General features: G+C 34.8%; 1 pseudogene; it reads right to left on the reverse strand.

Annotated features, from left to right (window-relative positions):
* The window catches only part of LOC132116278 (arf-GAP with GTPase, ANK repeat and PH domain-containing protein 3-like), a 98,955-nt pseudogene that overhangs the window by 62,937 nt on the left and 17,803 nt on the right, over window positions 1–18,215 (reverse strand).

Genomic DNA, 18,215 nt, shown 5'->3' on the forward strand with positions numbered 1-18,215 from the left:
TTACTCTATAAACTAGTATTTGTAAACTGTTATTTGTAAAATATTTGCAAACTACTTTTAAACGACTTTATTTGTAAACGTTTTCTAAACTACTTTCAAACTAGTTTATTTATATATCATTATTTGGAAATTATTTCTGAACTACTACTTGTCAAGAATTTCTAAAACACTTCAGTAAACTATATCTAAACTACCTTTGTAAACTACTTCTATTACTATTTTATTTGTAAACTATTTCTATACTAGTATGAAATTAGTGTTTGTAAACTTATTCTAAACTAGTTTTGTAAATGAGTACTAAACTCATTTGAAAAGTTTTTCTGAACTTCTATTTGGAAGATCATTCTGAACAATTTTATTTGGAAATAATTTCATGAAAACATTTCTAAATTGGTTTTATAAACTATTTCTTATTTATAAACTACTATTTGGAAACTATTTCTAAACTGCCTTTGTAAACTACTGTATTTGATATATTTGAATATACTATGGTAACTGCTTCTAAACTACTTTTCTAAACTACTTCCAAACTGCTATTTGTAAAGGATTTCTAAACTGTCTTTGTAAACTACTATTTAGAAACTACTTCTTAACTACTATATGGGGACTATTTCTAAATAAAGCTGGAAACTACTTTAAAATTACTTTATTATTTAACTATTTCTAAACTCTTTTTTTTTTAATGTATGTAAACTACTGTGTGCTACCAGATTATCTTAGAGTCAGAGGTTGCATGTGACACTTGTCACAGGGCTGATGTCTGTTCAATGTGACAATGCTAATCTCTGGCAGGGGTTAAAGGTTAAGGCTAGGGTTAATTTGAAAATTGAATCAGAGGTTTAAAAAAAGAGCAAATGAATGAACATCTCTAGTAAAGAAAAATAAATATTTGACAGCTACTCCGTCAAGAACTACTGCTAATTACCAAGACGAATCCTCTCAAAACCACATTAGTCCGTTCTGACGTCAGACGTCAGGGTATTTCGCTAAACAGAATTGCATTTCTGTTCAAAACCATACAATAAAAAAACATGACTAGAATGTAAAGAATATTAAACATTTGTTTCTCATGAATGTTAAAGGTTGCCAAAAGTTTCGGTACATTATAAAAAAATAAAAATAAAAAACAAATAAATAAAAAACCCAGTTATATATCACAGTGAATGAAATCAAACAGAAAAAAGAAGCAAAAAATAATTTACAGGGCATTTTAAAGGACACAGTTTCATAAATTATATTTAAAAAAAATCATGGATACTCAAATGGACCAAACACAGATTTCCTTGTCAAGGCAAAATGTGGCAAAAAAAAGACAATTTATATATATATATATATACACACACACACACACGCACACACACACACACTAAAGAAAATATAAACTATAAAAATTATATATCCAACATAAAACCAAAATAAAAGCTAAATATGAAATATAAGGATTCAAAGACAATATTTTGTAAAATGTAAGTTTATGGACATTCAAACACATCATGAGAAGAGCAGGCCAAAGACAGAGTGACAATTTCTTACAGTGTTGAAACTGATTCACAATAAAAGCAAAGAGTATGTTGTTTGTTACCAAATTATTGTCATATGCATATCACCTAAATAATTACAATCTATAATACAATTTTAATAATATACATATAATTCAGTTATCTGCATACCAACTACCACCATTAAGAACACAGGTTAAAAAAAGAATGAGCAAACATAAAGTTAAACTGTGTTACACTGACATCTGTTGGTGGCACAAAGAAACCTGACTGAGAAAGCCTAAAATAATCAAGTTTATCATTTCAAAGTCTTTAAAAAGTTTGACACACACACACACACTAATATCATATTCACATAATAAAAACCCTTAGGATATTGTCATTTCACTAATCCTCATAACCAGTCAACAGTTTTACCTTATAACAGTGTACTTACCTCATGTAATGAGTGTACGAGTGCGGTGACGTACCTGTTTGATGGGTATGGCTCTTCCACTCCCTATACTGTCAGTTTTACTCTCAATGCTCTTTGTTTGATCACTGGCTTTCCGTGACTGCAAAGAAACAAGACAAGATGTCAGTGCACAGAACAAACTGGGGACACATAGGGAGGTGGGGAGGGTGTGTGTGTGTGTGTGTGTGAGTTGTGCCTTAACTCTAGTGTGTGTGTGAAGTGAGTGTTGGTGTTTGTGGTGGGGGACAACACAAAATCGCAAGAAAGAGGCTCAAATAAACGCGCAAGCAGAACAGTGCAAACATACAGCAGCACATTGAACGTGCAGTATATAGAAATATATATTTACACAGACCAGGACAGACACACAGAACAAAACGACAACGGAAAATATCAAGTTCGACCAATAAACAAACACAGGAAGTCAGAACTAAACCCCCCAAGAGCTCTTTTGTGATCTTTGGCGCCTCCCTGTGGCTTTACCAACCACTGAAGCATCAGATTCAAACAATACAAGAACATTAAATGCAGCTTTATATACAAAAGGTTAGCAGAGGAGGAGAAAATAGGATGTTAATATGGTGCATCTTTTTTCTGACAGCCTCCACCTGTTAAAACATCCGATAAACAGGTCAGACAAAGAGAATAAAAAGATTCAGAATTAGGGTTAAACTGACAAACATTTCAAAACAAAGCAAAATCGGGAGAAAGAAAAGTTAGTTTATACATCATTTCATTTCTGGATTTCAAGCAACCTTCATTTTCAGTAGCTGGAAATGGCATTAGGGAAAGAATAGATGTTAAACAATCAATCCTCTCATACAAAATGACCCACAATGCAACATGATTGCTCACTCACACCCGACAGACAACATTATGGCGCTCATTCACAAATGGAGAGAGATATAAAGTTTCATGATCGACTCAAATAAACTAGGCTAATGTGTATTTTTCAACAGTTTATTTTTTTCGTTTGGATATATACAGACACCATACAAATCAAGTCACAGGTTTACGTGGAAATAGTCAACAGGCAGAGCCACACATTGCAGTTCCCACAAGAGAGAGTTTGACTAAAGAGGCGCTGTTTCATATATCTCATATATGTATAGAATATACTTTCTATAGAATACCATTGGAAATCAAATTCAATACAAGATATACGGCAGTCTATATTTGTCCATTATTGAATGATATAAAAAAAAAAAACAGTGTGCAACGCATGGAACAGTTCATCCTAGCACATCATCATGAAATAAAAAAAATGAATAGGCAAAAACAATCAAACAAAATAATGGCTCTGGGTCACAAATAGATACTACATTCATACAAGTCGGTGCATTTCTGTCATGCTTCTCTATGTCTATGAAGGCCTTCATATTGTTCAGACTTCACACCGAGCGAAGAAACCGCGTCTGTGCGCCGTGGCTGCACCTGCATCAACTAAACGAGCGGCTTTATAAACGCATCACAATGCAATGTGACGTCTCAGGGCGTCATGTGACATCATGTTTGTTTCACAGTAGAATGGTGGTCAGCATTATCGAACAAGAACGCTATCGAACAAGAAACCTCGACTAGCATCACATGCCAGTATGACGTGGTTCACAAAGCCGCGGTCTTGTTAATAAAGATGAAACGGAGACGCGGGATGCGGTTCGTGGCATTCCGTGTGAAGTCTGACTTCGCTAAACTAACCCATCAGACACAGAACTCAAAGGAAAGACAATAAATAGGAAAATAAATAGGAGAAACAGAGAAACTCTTGGCAAAGTGTTCGGAAATACAGCAAAAGTTCTGTCCGTTTGAAATACGAAGCAATTTAGGGCGTTGTTGATGGCTATTGTCCGGGTTGGAGAACATTTAGCAGTAAAATGACTGATTATGATTCAGTTCAGTGTGTTCATGTAACGCAAGTTCGAAATTTGTCTTTTTCTGTCCAACCAAATGTCCTTTAAACTCAACCATGGCTGCCAAGGGGCAAGTGTCCAAGAAAGCCATGGTGATACCCACGATGCAATGCGGGCTATTAGGGGGAATAAAGCAGCCTCCCATAATGCATTGCAGTCGTACCACCACCACCAAGGGCTCGTCTAATTGAGGAGAAGCTGGAAAGCCCTTTTAGTTGAAGAAAGGTTGGAAACAGAAGAACAAATCTGGAAATATCGACAAAAACAGTTCAACACTTTGGTCACGGGGAGCGTGGACAGAAAGGGTTTTGGGGGGTGGAGCAATGGATCGCAAAAATGCGTAGACATCTACATAGGAGATGAGGGCGGATGTAGTATGATTATTAGCTTTTTACAGGGCAAAATAGTGAAATGAAATAAAAGAAACCCCTTCCCTCTTCCTGTTCTCTCACAGAATGGAAAATAAACAGACGTCACATTAGACCAATGACAAAAATATCTGAATGGTTGTTTTAAATATCATGGAAGCACTGTGCTTGGTTTGCGGTCCTCTGCTGACATCTAGTGGCAAAGACACACACTTATGAAATGATATTCATGAGAGAATGTTATGAATTATGAGGTGACAGGAAATATTACTAAATCGGCAAACTGTTCTTTTTATATTATTCAATAATAACATGAGCTTTATTCTTTAATTTTGTTTTAAAAAGGAATTATTACTTTTAGAACATTTTAACAAAATATTTAATTATGGCTTTCTTTAAAATGTAAATATTTTATTTTTAATTAGTATGGAGCAAAATTAGTTGTTACAGATTGCAAAAAAAAAATTCTTACATTTGTTTTTCAGTCTTACCTTAATCTATTGGCACTAGCATTTATATATCTATATCTATCTATCTATATATATATCTATATATATCTATATATATATATATATATATGTAATAATAATAATTTTTTCTTTCTTTCATTGTAGATGACTGTCCAAATGCTATCCTTTACTCTACTAGTGGTAACAAATTTACTCTTTCACTATGACTCAAAAGACTATGATTATAAGGCCACTCTTGACTTTGAACGCTAAAATAATATCTAACATAAATTATATGTATATGACTTTGAAAGAAGCTGCCAGAAACTCAGCATAGCAAACACAAAACAAAGGCTTTCCTCATTTTTCGCATGCTATTTCTAAAAATTTAGCTCGGAGTGGCTATTATGATCCATTTGCCAATGAGATGACTGGTCAGAGAAGTCGTCGAAAGGGGAAATTAGTAACCAATCCAGATCTCCCAGCCGTCTTCAGTACGTCGTAGAGACCCTCCTTGGTATGGCTCCTCCCACTCTCCCTCCCAGCCCTCACCCCTGTTCCCGCCCAAACCATGAGGCTGGCTCCTCAGAAGGTCATGAGTTGAAACTCCCGCTCGTTCTGCCACTCGGACACCCAGACGGGGTAGGTGGCGTGCTTCGGCTCCATTACGCGCACCGGCAGAGCGTCGTGTCTCACGTGGACGGGGTTAGACACGACCTAGCAGGGGGGAGGGAGAAACAGGACAGGGGACGCTAGCACAAGAGCCGCCACTGCCGCAGCCAATCACCTTGTGGGATCCTTCTGATAGGAGGAGATTTTGGGGGGGGGGGACAAATTCGATTGGTTATTTGGGGTGAGGGATGGTGATTGGCTGAATGGACAAAGGTGGATCTTGATTGGTTAGATTGGAGATGGTGGTGTTGCTAGTACAGTGTGTGTGTGTGGCTCTGCCTCTCTCTCTGTCTGGCTCCAGCAGAAAGACACGCTAGGTGAATGTCTGTCAAAGACGAGAAGGGGCCGGGGCTTGCTAGGGTATTTTGCTGATTGACACAGTGAAATTAGGAAGGGCACAGGGAAAATATCAGTATCGGGGAGGGCAGGTATTCAAATCCAGAGAAGATAAAAAGCTAAGTTCCCTTGGTGTAAAGCTTTTAAATTTACAGTGTATATAAAGGACGAGGCAAATAAAAATGGCAAAAATAATAGCGTAAATCTAAGCGCCTTTTCTTGTACCAAACATCTCTCATCAGTTTAATGCTTGCCTCCCCGCGTTTACTGAAATATGTAGCTATAAAAAGCATGTAGTCACGCACTTCTGTGGTAGCAGAGGCAGGAGGGATTCGGTTACACTAAGCTCCATACCTCCTTCTTGTGGTCAGAGATGGCATTACGCTCTCTGGCTTTGCCCTCCACTGCCCTGGGTTTGAGGGGAAGGGGGTGATGAGAACTAAGGGCAGATCCACTCACTGCAGACCTAGAAACAGCTTCTCTCTAGCTCACTGGCTGTCTGAACGCAGCAGGGGCTTCTGGGAGATCTGCAGTCAGGGGAAGTCCAGCACTCTCAGTAGTGGGAGTGCGTGGTGCTCTGCATTAGCTGCCTCATACTTACTGTGAAGATGTTAGAGCGCCGTTTGGACTGCTTGCGGATGGGCGTGGGAGTATTGGAGGCGGCCACCGTCTCGATGCGCATCTCCCTCTGGCTTATGCTGGGGGTGGAGGGAACAGAGGAGGAGTAATCGCTGAACGCACCTCCTCCATTAGCAGCCTGAAACAAACAGAGGGGGAATGGGGATAGATAGATAGATAGATAGATAGATAGATAGATAGATAGATAGATAGATAGATAGATAGATAGATAGATAGATAGATAGATAGACAGACAGACAGACAGACAGACAGACAGACAGACAGACAGACAGACAGACAGACAGATAGATAGATAAACAGTCAGTCAGACAGACAGATGATAGACAGACAGACAGACGATAGATAGATAGACAGACAGACAGATGATAGACAGACAGACAGACAGACAGACAGACAGACGATAGATAGATAGACAGACAGACAGACAGACAGACAGGCAGACAGACAATAGATAGATAGATAGATAGATAGATAGATAGATAGACAGACAGACAGACAGACAGACAGACAGACAGACGATAGATAGATAGACAGACAGACAGATGATAGACAGACAGACAGACAGACAGACAGACGATAGATAGATAGACAGACAGACAGATGATAGACAGACAGACAGACAGACAGACAGACAGACGATAGATAGATAGATAGACAGACAGACAGACAGACAGACAGACAGACGATAGACAGACAGATAGACAGATAGACAGACACATAGATAGATAGATAGATAGATAGATAGATAGATAGATAGATAGATAGATAGATAGATAGATAAGGGGAAAAGCAATTAAGAATAGGAAAGGAGCAAGAGAGATGCAGTACACAAATTTTTTTTTTAGGTTTTTGACAGACAGCAAATATTTTAGTTTATTTATAGTTCATAAAGGCCTATTCTTCCATCCCAATGCTCATACTTATACTATGCATATAAATTTAATAATAGGAAAGTACATGTATGAACCAAGACGTCATAAAACTGTGTCCTGATACCACATATGCCTTTGTTGCATTAAATATCATAGCTCCTACAATTATTGTTACTGTTGAAAAACCATAAATTAAAATTTCTGTAATTTTATTTAATTGATTTGTGATGAAATTTTTTAAAAGTAAAAATGATAATGAACTATTTTTGTGGAAAATATGGTTACCATGGTAAATTTTCAGAACTGAAATATGTGCCTTCGTAATAACAACTAGCCAGTTGCAATTCACTTTGCAGTTGGCATGCTAGCTGCTTCAGGACAGGTTTTGGCTGACTGAAGCTGATCCTAGATCAGCACAAATGCCCCAGACTCACCTGATTGATGTGTACAGAGGGGATGGACGCGGACGGAACTGACGAGTGGCTGGGAGAGTTGGGCAGAGATTTACACGGACCAATCGAAAGCTGCTGTTTTTTCCTCAGCGCCACCACTTTCTGAGCAACTGCAATCACACATCATAAATATTACAACTACGAAATCAATGCATTAAATAGATAAAAAGTGACAGTAAAGACATTTATAATTTCTGTTTCAAACTAATTCTGTTCTTTATGTTTTCTAAAAAAAAAAAAAAAAAAGGAAAAAATAAACAAAAAAGGACATTTTTGTTAAGCATCAAATCAGCATATCAGAATGATTTCTGAAGGATCATGTGACACTGAAGACTGGGGTAATGATGCTGAAAATTCAGCTTTGCATCACAGGAATAAATGACATGTTAAAATATTTTCAGATAGAAAACAGACAAATTGTAATAATATTCCACAATTTTACTGTATTTTTGATCAAGCATCAAGAGAGTAAAAAAATTTTAAATTATAGGGTAAAGAATGCAAGTATTTGTCTACCTCTTGCACACTGAATAAAAATGTATGAACAGTCTATATTAGTTTGATATTAAATATAAAATACAAAACTGAGTTTAAAAAATATTAAATTAAAACATATATAGGGATGCACGATCATGATTTTTCATGGCCGATTCCGATACCGATTCTTTACAAGCAAACTGGCCGATTCCGATACCGATTTCCAATTGTTTTTTTTATCTTTAAGCAACAAACAAGAAAGAAGGAAAGTGTGCATAAACAAGATGTTTATTTGGTATTTAATAGGCCAAACTGGCTTTTGGCTATTGAATACAATAACTGTAACCATCTGAAATTAACGGCAGTAGCTGCACAGTAAGTAGCCTACATTCAATACAAACATAGATGGTACAGACATTAGCATTTAGCTTTTGTTTTTGAATTGGGTTGAAACTACAGAGAACTGGCCTTAAAGGGTTAGTTCGCCCAATTTGCAAAATTATGTCATTAATAACTTAGTAACCCGTAAGACCTCTATTTATTTTTGGAAAACAGTTTGAGATATTTTAGATTTAGTCCGAGAGCTCTTAGTCCCTCCATTGAAACTGTGTGTACGGTATACTGTCCATGTCCAGAAAGGTAAGAAAAACATCATCAAAGTAGTCCATGTGACATCAGAGAGTCAGATATAATATTTTGAAGCATCGAAAATACATTTTGGTCCAAAAATAGCAAAAACTACGACTTTTTTCAGCATTGTCTTCTCTTCCGTGTCTGTTGTGAGTGAGTTCAAAACAAAGCAGTTTGTGATATCCGGTTCGCGAACAAATCATTCGATGTAACCGGATCTTTTTGAACCAGTTCACCAAATCGAACTGAATCATTTTAAACGGTTCACGTCTCCAATACGCATTAATCCACAAATGACTTAAGCTGTTAACTTGTTTAATGTGGCTGACACTCCCTCTGAGCTAAAATAAAACAATATCCCGAAGTAATTCATTTACTCAAACAGTACACTGGCTGAACTGCTGTGAAGAGAGAGATGAACACCGAGCCGAGCCAGATAAAAAAATTTCTTTACCAGTGAGACTAAATAAAAATATGCTATTTAATACATTATTCCAAAATGTAAAAATCAAATAATGTTGGTGCGAATAAAACAAAGATGCAAAGTGTTTCATTCATCCAATTAAAAAAAAATAAAAATAGGGTAATGATTCAAATATATATATTTTTTACTTGAGCCAAAGAAAAATAAATAACTTATTGTCTCAAGTAAAAAAATATAGATGTGAATCATTACCCTAAAACAATTTTAATTGGATGAATGAAACACTTTTTTTCAGTGTGCTACAGCAGGTGATTTTTAAATCAAATTAAGTCTGTCATTTTAAGGTAAAATAAAAATAATCATCCTATACAGAACTGACGTTTACTTCTGGCTTTTCAAACGTGTATGCAAGTTCTACTTTACAAAAAAAACAACAAAAAAAACAATGTTTCGTTTCTCATCCAACACATGAGAAGTTGAGCTGAACATCTCTTCACATTCTACTCGTGTTCAGGGTGCAGACCGGTACAGTATACGCTCGTGCAGCTTTAGTGCGCACAGAAAAGGGTCTCTTATTTGTGCGCCAGTACACCAACGGCTGATCGCTTCCTGCTATCTGTGCCTCAGACATGAAGCTCTGCATTTCCAGTGCTGAACTGCTGCCCGTGTCCTGCGCACAGATTTCGAAATACTTTCACACAAATGACATAGCAAACGATTACAATGTAGTATGTGCACGCGGGCACACTTCCGGAAAAATCGGCCGAAAAAAAAACACAAAAACCGGCCGATTGCCGATCGCGTATTTTAAGCAAAAACCGTCCGGTTCCGATTTATGCATCCCTAATTATATATATATATTATATATATTTGTTTATATAATTTATTTTAATAATTTACATAATTCATAAATGGCGATACATTTATATGACATTGAGCGCATATTATTTTGGTAGGGAGATGATCAAAACTTATGTACAGTATGTTACAATTTTTTGTTCTAATGCCGCATATAAGGTTTCTTCCCCAGCTGTGATTTTGTGCAGATTTACTGCATGAAACTGTTAACCCCGGACACTTAGAGTGTGCCTACAGCCATTTAACAAGTGACTCGACATAATTCACTTTTACTTTTCACAGAAAACAAAGTAACAGAGGAAGAACGAGCAGCACACAAGTGAAAGAACCGGCAAAGTGGAGATGATGTTGATCCGTCTGCATTTTCAAAGAGTCGAACAGCTCACCGTCTCCAGACAACAAGCGCATCTCTGTCTTTTAATTATTTCAAATGCAGCCCGAGGAGGCAATTACACACAGGAGAAAACAGCAAACGTCAACACCCCGGCAATAAAGACAGGGATGAGAGAAATCCATCCTGACAACTCTGAGGAAACTGCAACACTGCGGAGCAATAAAGCTGCTGGAATTACCACAGCCCCTGTAACCGGATATATAGAGCAGCAATACCAGATTACTGAGCGGCTGCTTGATAAATACTTATGTAATATGTATTTCTTGGTGCTGTGAAACCACTCTACCTCCGGCAGGCGGCTAGAGGGACACAAAAGAAATGTGTGGGCAGATTTCTGTAGCTTACTCTGCGATACATTCATGACACATGACGACAGTGGGCGGAAGAGAGCGCTATCAGAGAACTCAAGAGTGCCACTGATATTCCAGCTGGTTTTCAGGAATGTTCGGAACAAATGCACTAACCACTACCGACAAGCTCTTCGTTAGATGAGGAGATAAAAGCAGGATCCAGAACGTCAGATGCATTCAGAATGTCTCACAGCCAACCTTAAAATCAGCAGGATGCACATAATATAATACAGTAAACTGATAATATAATAATAAATACCCCTTTCACAGTCATACCACATTCAAGATTAATACATTCAAATACATGATCAATACCAATCTTCACAGATTGATCACTATTGTTGTTTTATGATGATGCTAAACAGCATGTAATGAATATTTTAACTGATATGTAATTATTGCTTTACATCTGGTTTTCGACATAAAAAATAATAATTAGACTACAACAATAAAGCATGACTTGCTTTATGAACATTATAATAGTATTAGTATTATATTTAAAACAACGATAATAGTTCTTGTTACTGGAAATTCATTTTTGTTTATTAAAAAGTTTTTGTGTCTAAATAATAATAACAATAACATCAATAATAATTTTTAATATTATGGTTTTTGTACTTAATACAATAATAAAAATAACAACAGCAATAATACTAATAATATATTTTTTAAAGAATATATCACTGTATCACTATGTTTATACAGTGTAAATAAAAATGTTTTATTGCTTATTAAAAAGTTTTAGCCTGTGTCTAACTAATAATAATAATTTATTATTATTATTTTATATTAACACCAACATTGATCACAATAATTATTGCTATTGAAAGTTATTTTTCGCTTATTAAAAAGTTTTAGTCTGTGTTTAAATAACAATAACAACAATTAAAATATGCTGTAAATATAATAAGAATGATTTCCTTGTTATTGTTATTATTACTGTTGTTTTCATTATGTTTTATTTTATTAATATTATTATTATTATTAATAATTTATTTTATTGTAAATATATTAACATCAAAAACAACACCAATAATAATAATAAAAAAGGAAATTCAATCATAAAAATGACATTAATAAATGGAAAATCTTTTTTTAATATTAAAAGAATATATATTTATTATAAAAATGCACTTCTGAATAAATGGATAAAATTCCACTGGCTTGAATGGGTTAGATTTGTTGTCCTAAAGTTTTTCACAAAAAAAATTAATGCTTACAAAGGATTCAAATAAAATATTACCAAAAATGATCAGGAGCAACAAAGATACTTCAGTCCAATACTGATTCATATTTATATATAAAAGACAAGTTATGAACTTCATTTACAGAGGTCAACTCTAAAGGTCATGAGGAACAGAGAATATTAACTGCAAACCAGGTTAGTAAACTCACACCTGAGGATAAACACGTCAAGTGTTCAGAGACACTGGTTAACATCTCACCATCTTGAAAGACTCTCTCCACGTTAAGACCATAGGTGGAGCAGGTTTCGTAATACGTGGAGCGTTTCAGGTCGTTGGACAGTTTTCGAGCCCGGGCGTCATCTATCACCCTCGGGTTGGCAGCGCTGATGGCATCTAGAGATCATAAGATGGGATAAGACACAGCATTTTCATTTTTGGGTGTACTATTCCTTTAAACTCGCACTTCGATAAAAACCTAATGACAGTACAGCATCTATATGCTCATAATTGTTAATTATGTGTCTCATCAAAGTGCAATTTGCATACAAGTACTGGGCAAATGTGTAAGAGAGTCTTTCAGCTCACTGCAGATGAGACTTCATATCCTGCTGCTTTGTTAAAGCAAGACGAATGTAGCATTTCGGCAGCTTCAGAGTATGACTAAGTGCAAGACTTTCATGGAGGATTTAATAAAAACAAGTGCACATCAAATTCGGTGCATTCTGTGTTCTACTGTAGAAGTATAATAGAGTCAGTGATGTGCTGTGACTCACCCTGCGTCCCAACCAGCACCATGGGAACCTCTGCCGTGTTCCTGTAGCTGGAGAGACGCAGGAAGTAGTTATAAACTGTCTGGAAGCTGATCTCATCCTCCAAGCTGAAGACGAACACCACTGCATCCACCCAGGCAGCAAACTGAAACATGACAACAAAACCGTATCAATCTCTGCATCTTTAAATAACACCCTTTGATTCAGCTCTCAGATTGTGCTTTTTTAAACGGTATGTTATATTAACATTTTGAATCCGTTTCTATCATTTAGTTTTTTTCATTGTAATTTTGGTTACAGTTTTAGCAATTTTGTGTATTTATTTATTAGTATTTAAAAATAAATCTAGGGTTATTAGGCTTTTTATTTTGAAAGAGATTAATACTTTTATTCGACAGGCTTACATTGCAAAATTTATATATATATATATATATATATATATAACACATACACAGCATTATTTCAGTGTCAACTTTAGTATTTCTGTATTATTTTTGTACCACTGAGAGACACTATTGCAGTTGTGTTAATGTTTTTAATCAGTTTTTATATTTTTTTCCATTTTCATTTGTTCAAATGTTAGCGTTTTTTTTTTCATTTTTAAGAGATCATTTATTATTATCAGTTTATTTATTTATTCTAGTTTTTTATATTTTCTATTTTAATTTTAGTTCAAATTGTTGCTTTGTAAAAAATATTTTTGGAAGGATTTCTTTTTGTTTTTATATTTATATTTTATTTATTTATTTAATTTTTTATTTATTTATTTTTGTTGGTTTAGTACATCAAGATAAACTAAATTAAAATAAATTATGCCCTGGTAACTAGTAAAATAATTTTTTTAATTTTTTTTTAATTTAATTTCATTTAATGTTTATTTTATATCAAAACTTTTTTATTTAGTTTCTCTTAAATATAATAAGCCTCTTTATCTGTCTATCTATCTATCTATCTATCTATCTATCTATCTATCTATCTATCTATCTATCTATCTATCTATCTGTCTGTCTGTCTGTCTGTCTATCTATCTATCTATCTATCTATCTATTTATCTGAACAGCTACTGAGCCAATGAACCATGTTATATGCCAGTTATATTTTGTAGTGTAGGCCGGTACATTTCAGTAATTTTAAGTGAAAGAAGTAGTTTACTGAAGCCCTACATGTGAGTTATTCCTCTATTTGTTTTCCATTTCCTGCAGGAGAATAATTCTAACTAGTAACTCGAATTGCTTCGGAGCCCTGAGACGCACTCATTGACGTCTGCTAGAAATTTGAAGCGCCACATTACAAATTCTTGTGGTAATTTGCATTCTAATCAATTACGCATTACCATAAAACCAGCTAAACGGAACACAGACTAACAGAGAATAATTATCACCGCTATTCCACCAGGAGCTACACTGGCAGAAAAGTTTCACTTGAAATCCCCACACAGGAAGCCAGTCCTCATCCACGGCTGAACGCTGCCGTGAGAACCATCAGACTATAATTACACTGAGCCGCAGCAAAATGTGAAAATAGGGCCACCATGAAATGGGCCCCACGGGGCAAGTACAGCGGTTCATATCGACACGGCCTCGCGTCCCGCCCTCTGCTGGGGGAATGTGCTGGGTGACACATTTGTGGAAAATTTTAGCAGCTATTTGGACAGTTCTCTGCTTTTCTCAACTTGCGAAAAATCTCACTTTCTCGGATATCATCAATTATTGTAGCGCCGTGTCAGCATGCAGCCCTGGAGCTGCAAATTGAACAAGATAATTAAGGTGTTTGGGGTATTACTAGTACTTTACATGGAAATATGTAAACACTTACACTTTTTTTAATCCACAAACGCTACAGTTAGACAGTTACCTGAAGTTCTGGTGGGCCGCCTTCATCCCTGATCAGCAAGAGATAACTCTGTCCATCCACCACAATCTCCTTTTTAAACCTCCCTCCTGCAAGAACACAGAATAACATTAATTATAATGTTTCTAGTCATCTCTAAAGCTCATTTACCAGCAGACAGTGTGCCACTGACGTCAACGCCATCAAGATTAAGGGACTGAAGATACACCCCTGAGGAACTCCCTCCAGTCCCGTTAATCTGATCGCACAAACATTTCCTAATTTTACTTTACGCATAACTTCTGGAAGTTGTGAAGTGTTGAACAAGGGATAGTGAAATAAAGAGAAAGAGAGAATGAGTTAGTGAGCGTGTAAATGAGTGTTTGGGATGAATGTGTTTGCATGTCTAAACATGACTAATGATTAAACCCTTCAGAGTGCCTGCCGCCTATCGCTCCTGCTTCATTATACAGCACATGGAAACATGGGAATCTCTGTTAACACACTGATGAAAAATAAATATCAGCCAACAAATGAAATTAGGCAAGCCTTATCCGAAATCTGAGTTATTTCGACACCAGCAGCGAGATGAGAGTCTGAGACTTTGATTTTTCACCCTTCATTTATTCCCTTCTCAACAGATGTGTTTTTTCCCTTCCTCGCAGCCGCTGGCGCTGAAAACTGATGGAACTTTGATGCCATTGAGATTCTCTCAAATTAAATTGCACTTTTTTTATATAGTGGGAATGTTTGTGGAGCCGAATGAAACTTGCCTTACTGTAATCTTCTAGGAGGACAAAAGAAGAAGGGTGAGCTCTTTACAGATTATGACAGGTGAAGAAGACAAGGCAATGTGTAGAATATATGAACAGCCTGGAGAGGAAAAGGCTCAGTTTGGATGAACTTTACCTGAAAGTGTTAGGAATTTAAATAAGGAGCCATTGAAAGGCACAGAATGGCACAATAGTATGGTACAGAAATTATGTAACAATGTTATAAAATAGAATGTATATAAAAATGTATAAAATAGAAATATAAAAAAATTATTTAATGCAAAATGTATTTAATAAAAGTATAAAATAAATTATGCATAATACTGAAACGTTAAATTACTATTTATATAAATAAATGAATTCTAAATAAATTATTAATTCAAAACTAATTTTATTTTACAATAAGAAATACAATTATCAAAAATATTATAAACTATAAATACATTAGATCACTTAATTTTATATATATATATAATACATATATATATATATAGTACAGACCAAAAGTTTGGAAAAAATACTATTTTTAATGTTTTTGAAAGAAGTTTCTTCTGCTCATCAAGCCTGCATTTATTTGATCAAAAATACAGAAAAAAATGTAATATTGTGATATATTATTACAATTTAAAATAATTGTTTTTAAATTTATTATACTTTAAATTATCATTTATTTCTGTGATGCAAAGCTGATTTTTTAGGATCATTATCACATGATCCTTTAGAAATTATTATAATATGATGATTCATTATCAAAGTTGGAAACAGTTCTGCTGCTTAATATTTTTTCAGAACATGTGATACTTTTTAGGATACTTTGATGAATAAAAAGTAAAAAACAAAAAGAAGCTATGTTTTTAAAATATAAATATTTTGTAATAACAATATACAATACTGGTCAGTAATTTGGGGTCAGTAATTTTTTTTTCTTTCTTTTTTTTAAAATAAAATCAATACTTTTATTCAGCAAGGATGTGTTAAATTGATAAAAAGTGATAGTAAAGAAAATATATTATTAGAATTTTTATTTTATTTTGAATAAATGCAGTTCTTTTTAACCTTTTATTCATCAAATGTATGAGACAGCAGAACTGTTTCCAACTCTCATAATAAATCAGAATATTAGAATGATTTCTAAATGATCATGTGATAGACTGATGTTACATGTGACACTGAAGGCTGGAGTAATAATGCTGAAAATTCAGCTTTGCATCACAGGAATCAATTTTTTTTTTAAGTATATTCAAATAGAAAACTATTATTTTAAGTTGTAATAATATTTCACAATATTACAGTTTTTTTTCTGTATTTTTGATCAAATAAATGCAGGCTTGATGAGCAGAAGAAACTTCTTTCAAAAACATTAAAAATAGTAATGTTTCCAAACTTTTGGTCTGTACTGTGTATATATATATATATATATATATATATATGTTATAATAGTTTGTTAATATATATAAATACTTAAAATAGTAAATTATTAATACATAAAACCACATTTTTTAAATTAAATAATAATTGATAAATTATTTGTGTGTTTTACACACAGACACACACACCATTATTTTTAAATCAATACATTTTTAAATATCCTTTTTATCATTATTAAAGCATTAAAGCAATAAACACAAAATAGATTGAAATACTTTATGAACACCGTTCACGAAGGGACTGTATTTTGCAAAATGCAATGAACCCAACTTGACTTTGCATTTCCAGTGTGATTAATAAACATGAAGCGACTGGAGTGACTATTTTGAAACATGTTTTGACTCATTATTTGATCTGACTGCCAAAAATGAAAGATAGAAGGTATTACACAAACTCAAATTTAAAACGTAGAGAAATTAGAGCTGGGCGCCCTTGACATGCAACGCGATGAGAAAATGTTACAGTGTAGCATAATGCATATTTCACTATTAAAAGTAGTCAGCAGTCAATTCAGTTTATTCCGTGCATGACCTCCCTTTACTTTAACTCTACTTTGTTCTGGGAATTTATTATGGAGCTTTGACGCTTCTGAGCTTAGATAAATGTAATGATTGAATGCTTGTTGCACAGTGTATGACTGAAACTGCGGAAGTTCGTACCACGTAGCAAATCCTTACTTCCAAGTTCAGTGACCCCTGGAGTAAATTGGCTTTAAGAGGTTCACCGAGGGCACTGAAGTACAGCCCGATGGAGCAGTGAGGGACGTTAATAATAGCAGAACGAAACACAACATGACCCTACATGGAGATTTCAGCCAGTGACCTCATATCAACTGAGAGATATTATCCATAAAGCCATTACGCCAAGAACACTACACTTTTAATTAGTTCACCTATGTCCATAGCTATTTTTATTTTGTCAGTGCTTCCCTTGAGCTTAAAAACAAACAAAGGGCAGAATTTCAGCATAGTTTTTGCTCTAACAGGAGAAAGTGAACAATATGTTCATATTGGCCAATGTGAATACACCTGCAAGCATATTAAATATGCACAATAGGGGTTTGTGATATTTATTGTCTACAATAATGTAACTGCTGTTCTAACAGTTTACAAACTGATATCATCGTGTGTCATTCACTTTGCAAAAAAACAAACTAACACACATCTCGAGAGCCCAAAAGCATTCACTGCATGATGAAGCCTATTAGAGTGCAATTCTAATGAACCTATAATTCAAGTTCTGAGAGCAAAAATAAACAATAACAAAGGCCTCCTGTAGCGAATCGATGTGTTTTTGTAAGAAAAATGTCCATATTCAAAATGTAATAATCACTTTAATCTAGCTTGCGCTCACTGTTGTAAATGGAAGCGGAATTACATAACAACATGCTAGTACCATGAAATATACACTACCATTCAAAAGTCTTAAAGGTTACATATTGTA

The sequence above is a fragment of the Carassius carassius genome, chromosome 35 (assembly GCF_963082965.1).
Source record: "Carassius carassius chromosome 35, fCarCar2.1, whole genome shotgun sequence".
In the NCBI taxonomy this organism is placed as follows: domain Eukaryota; kingdom Metazoa; phylum Chordata; class Actinopteri; order Cypriniformes; family Cyprinidae; genus Carassius; species Carassius carassius.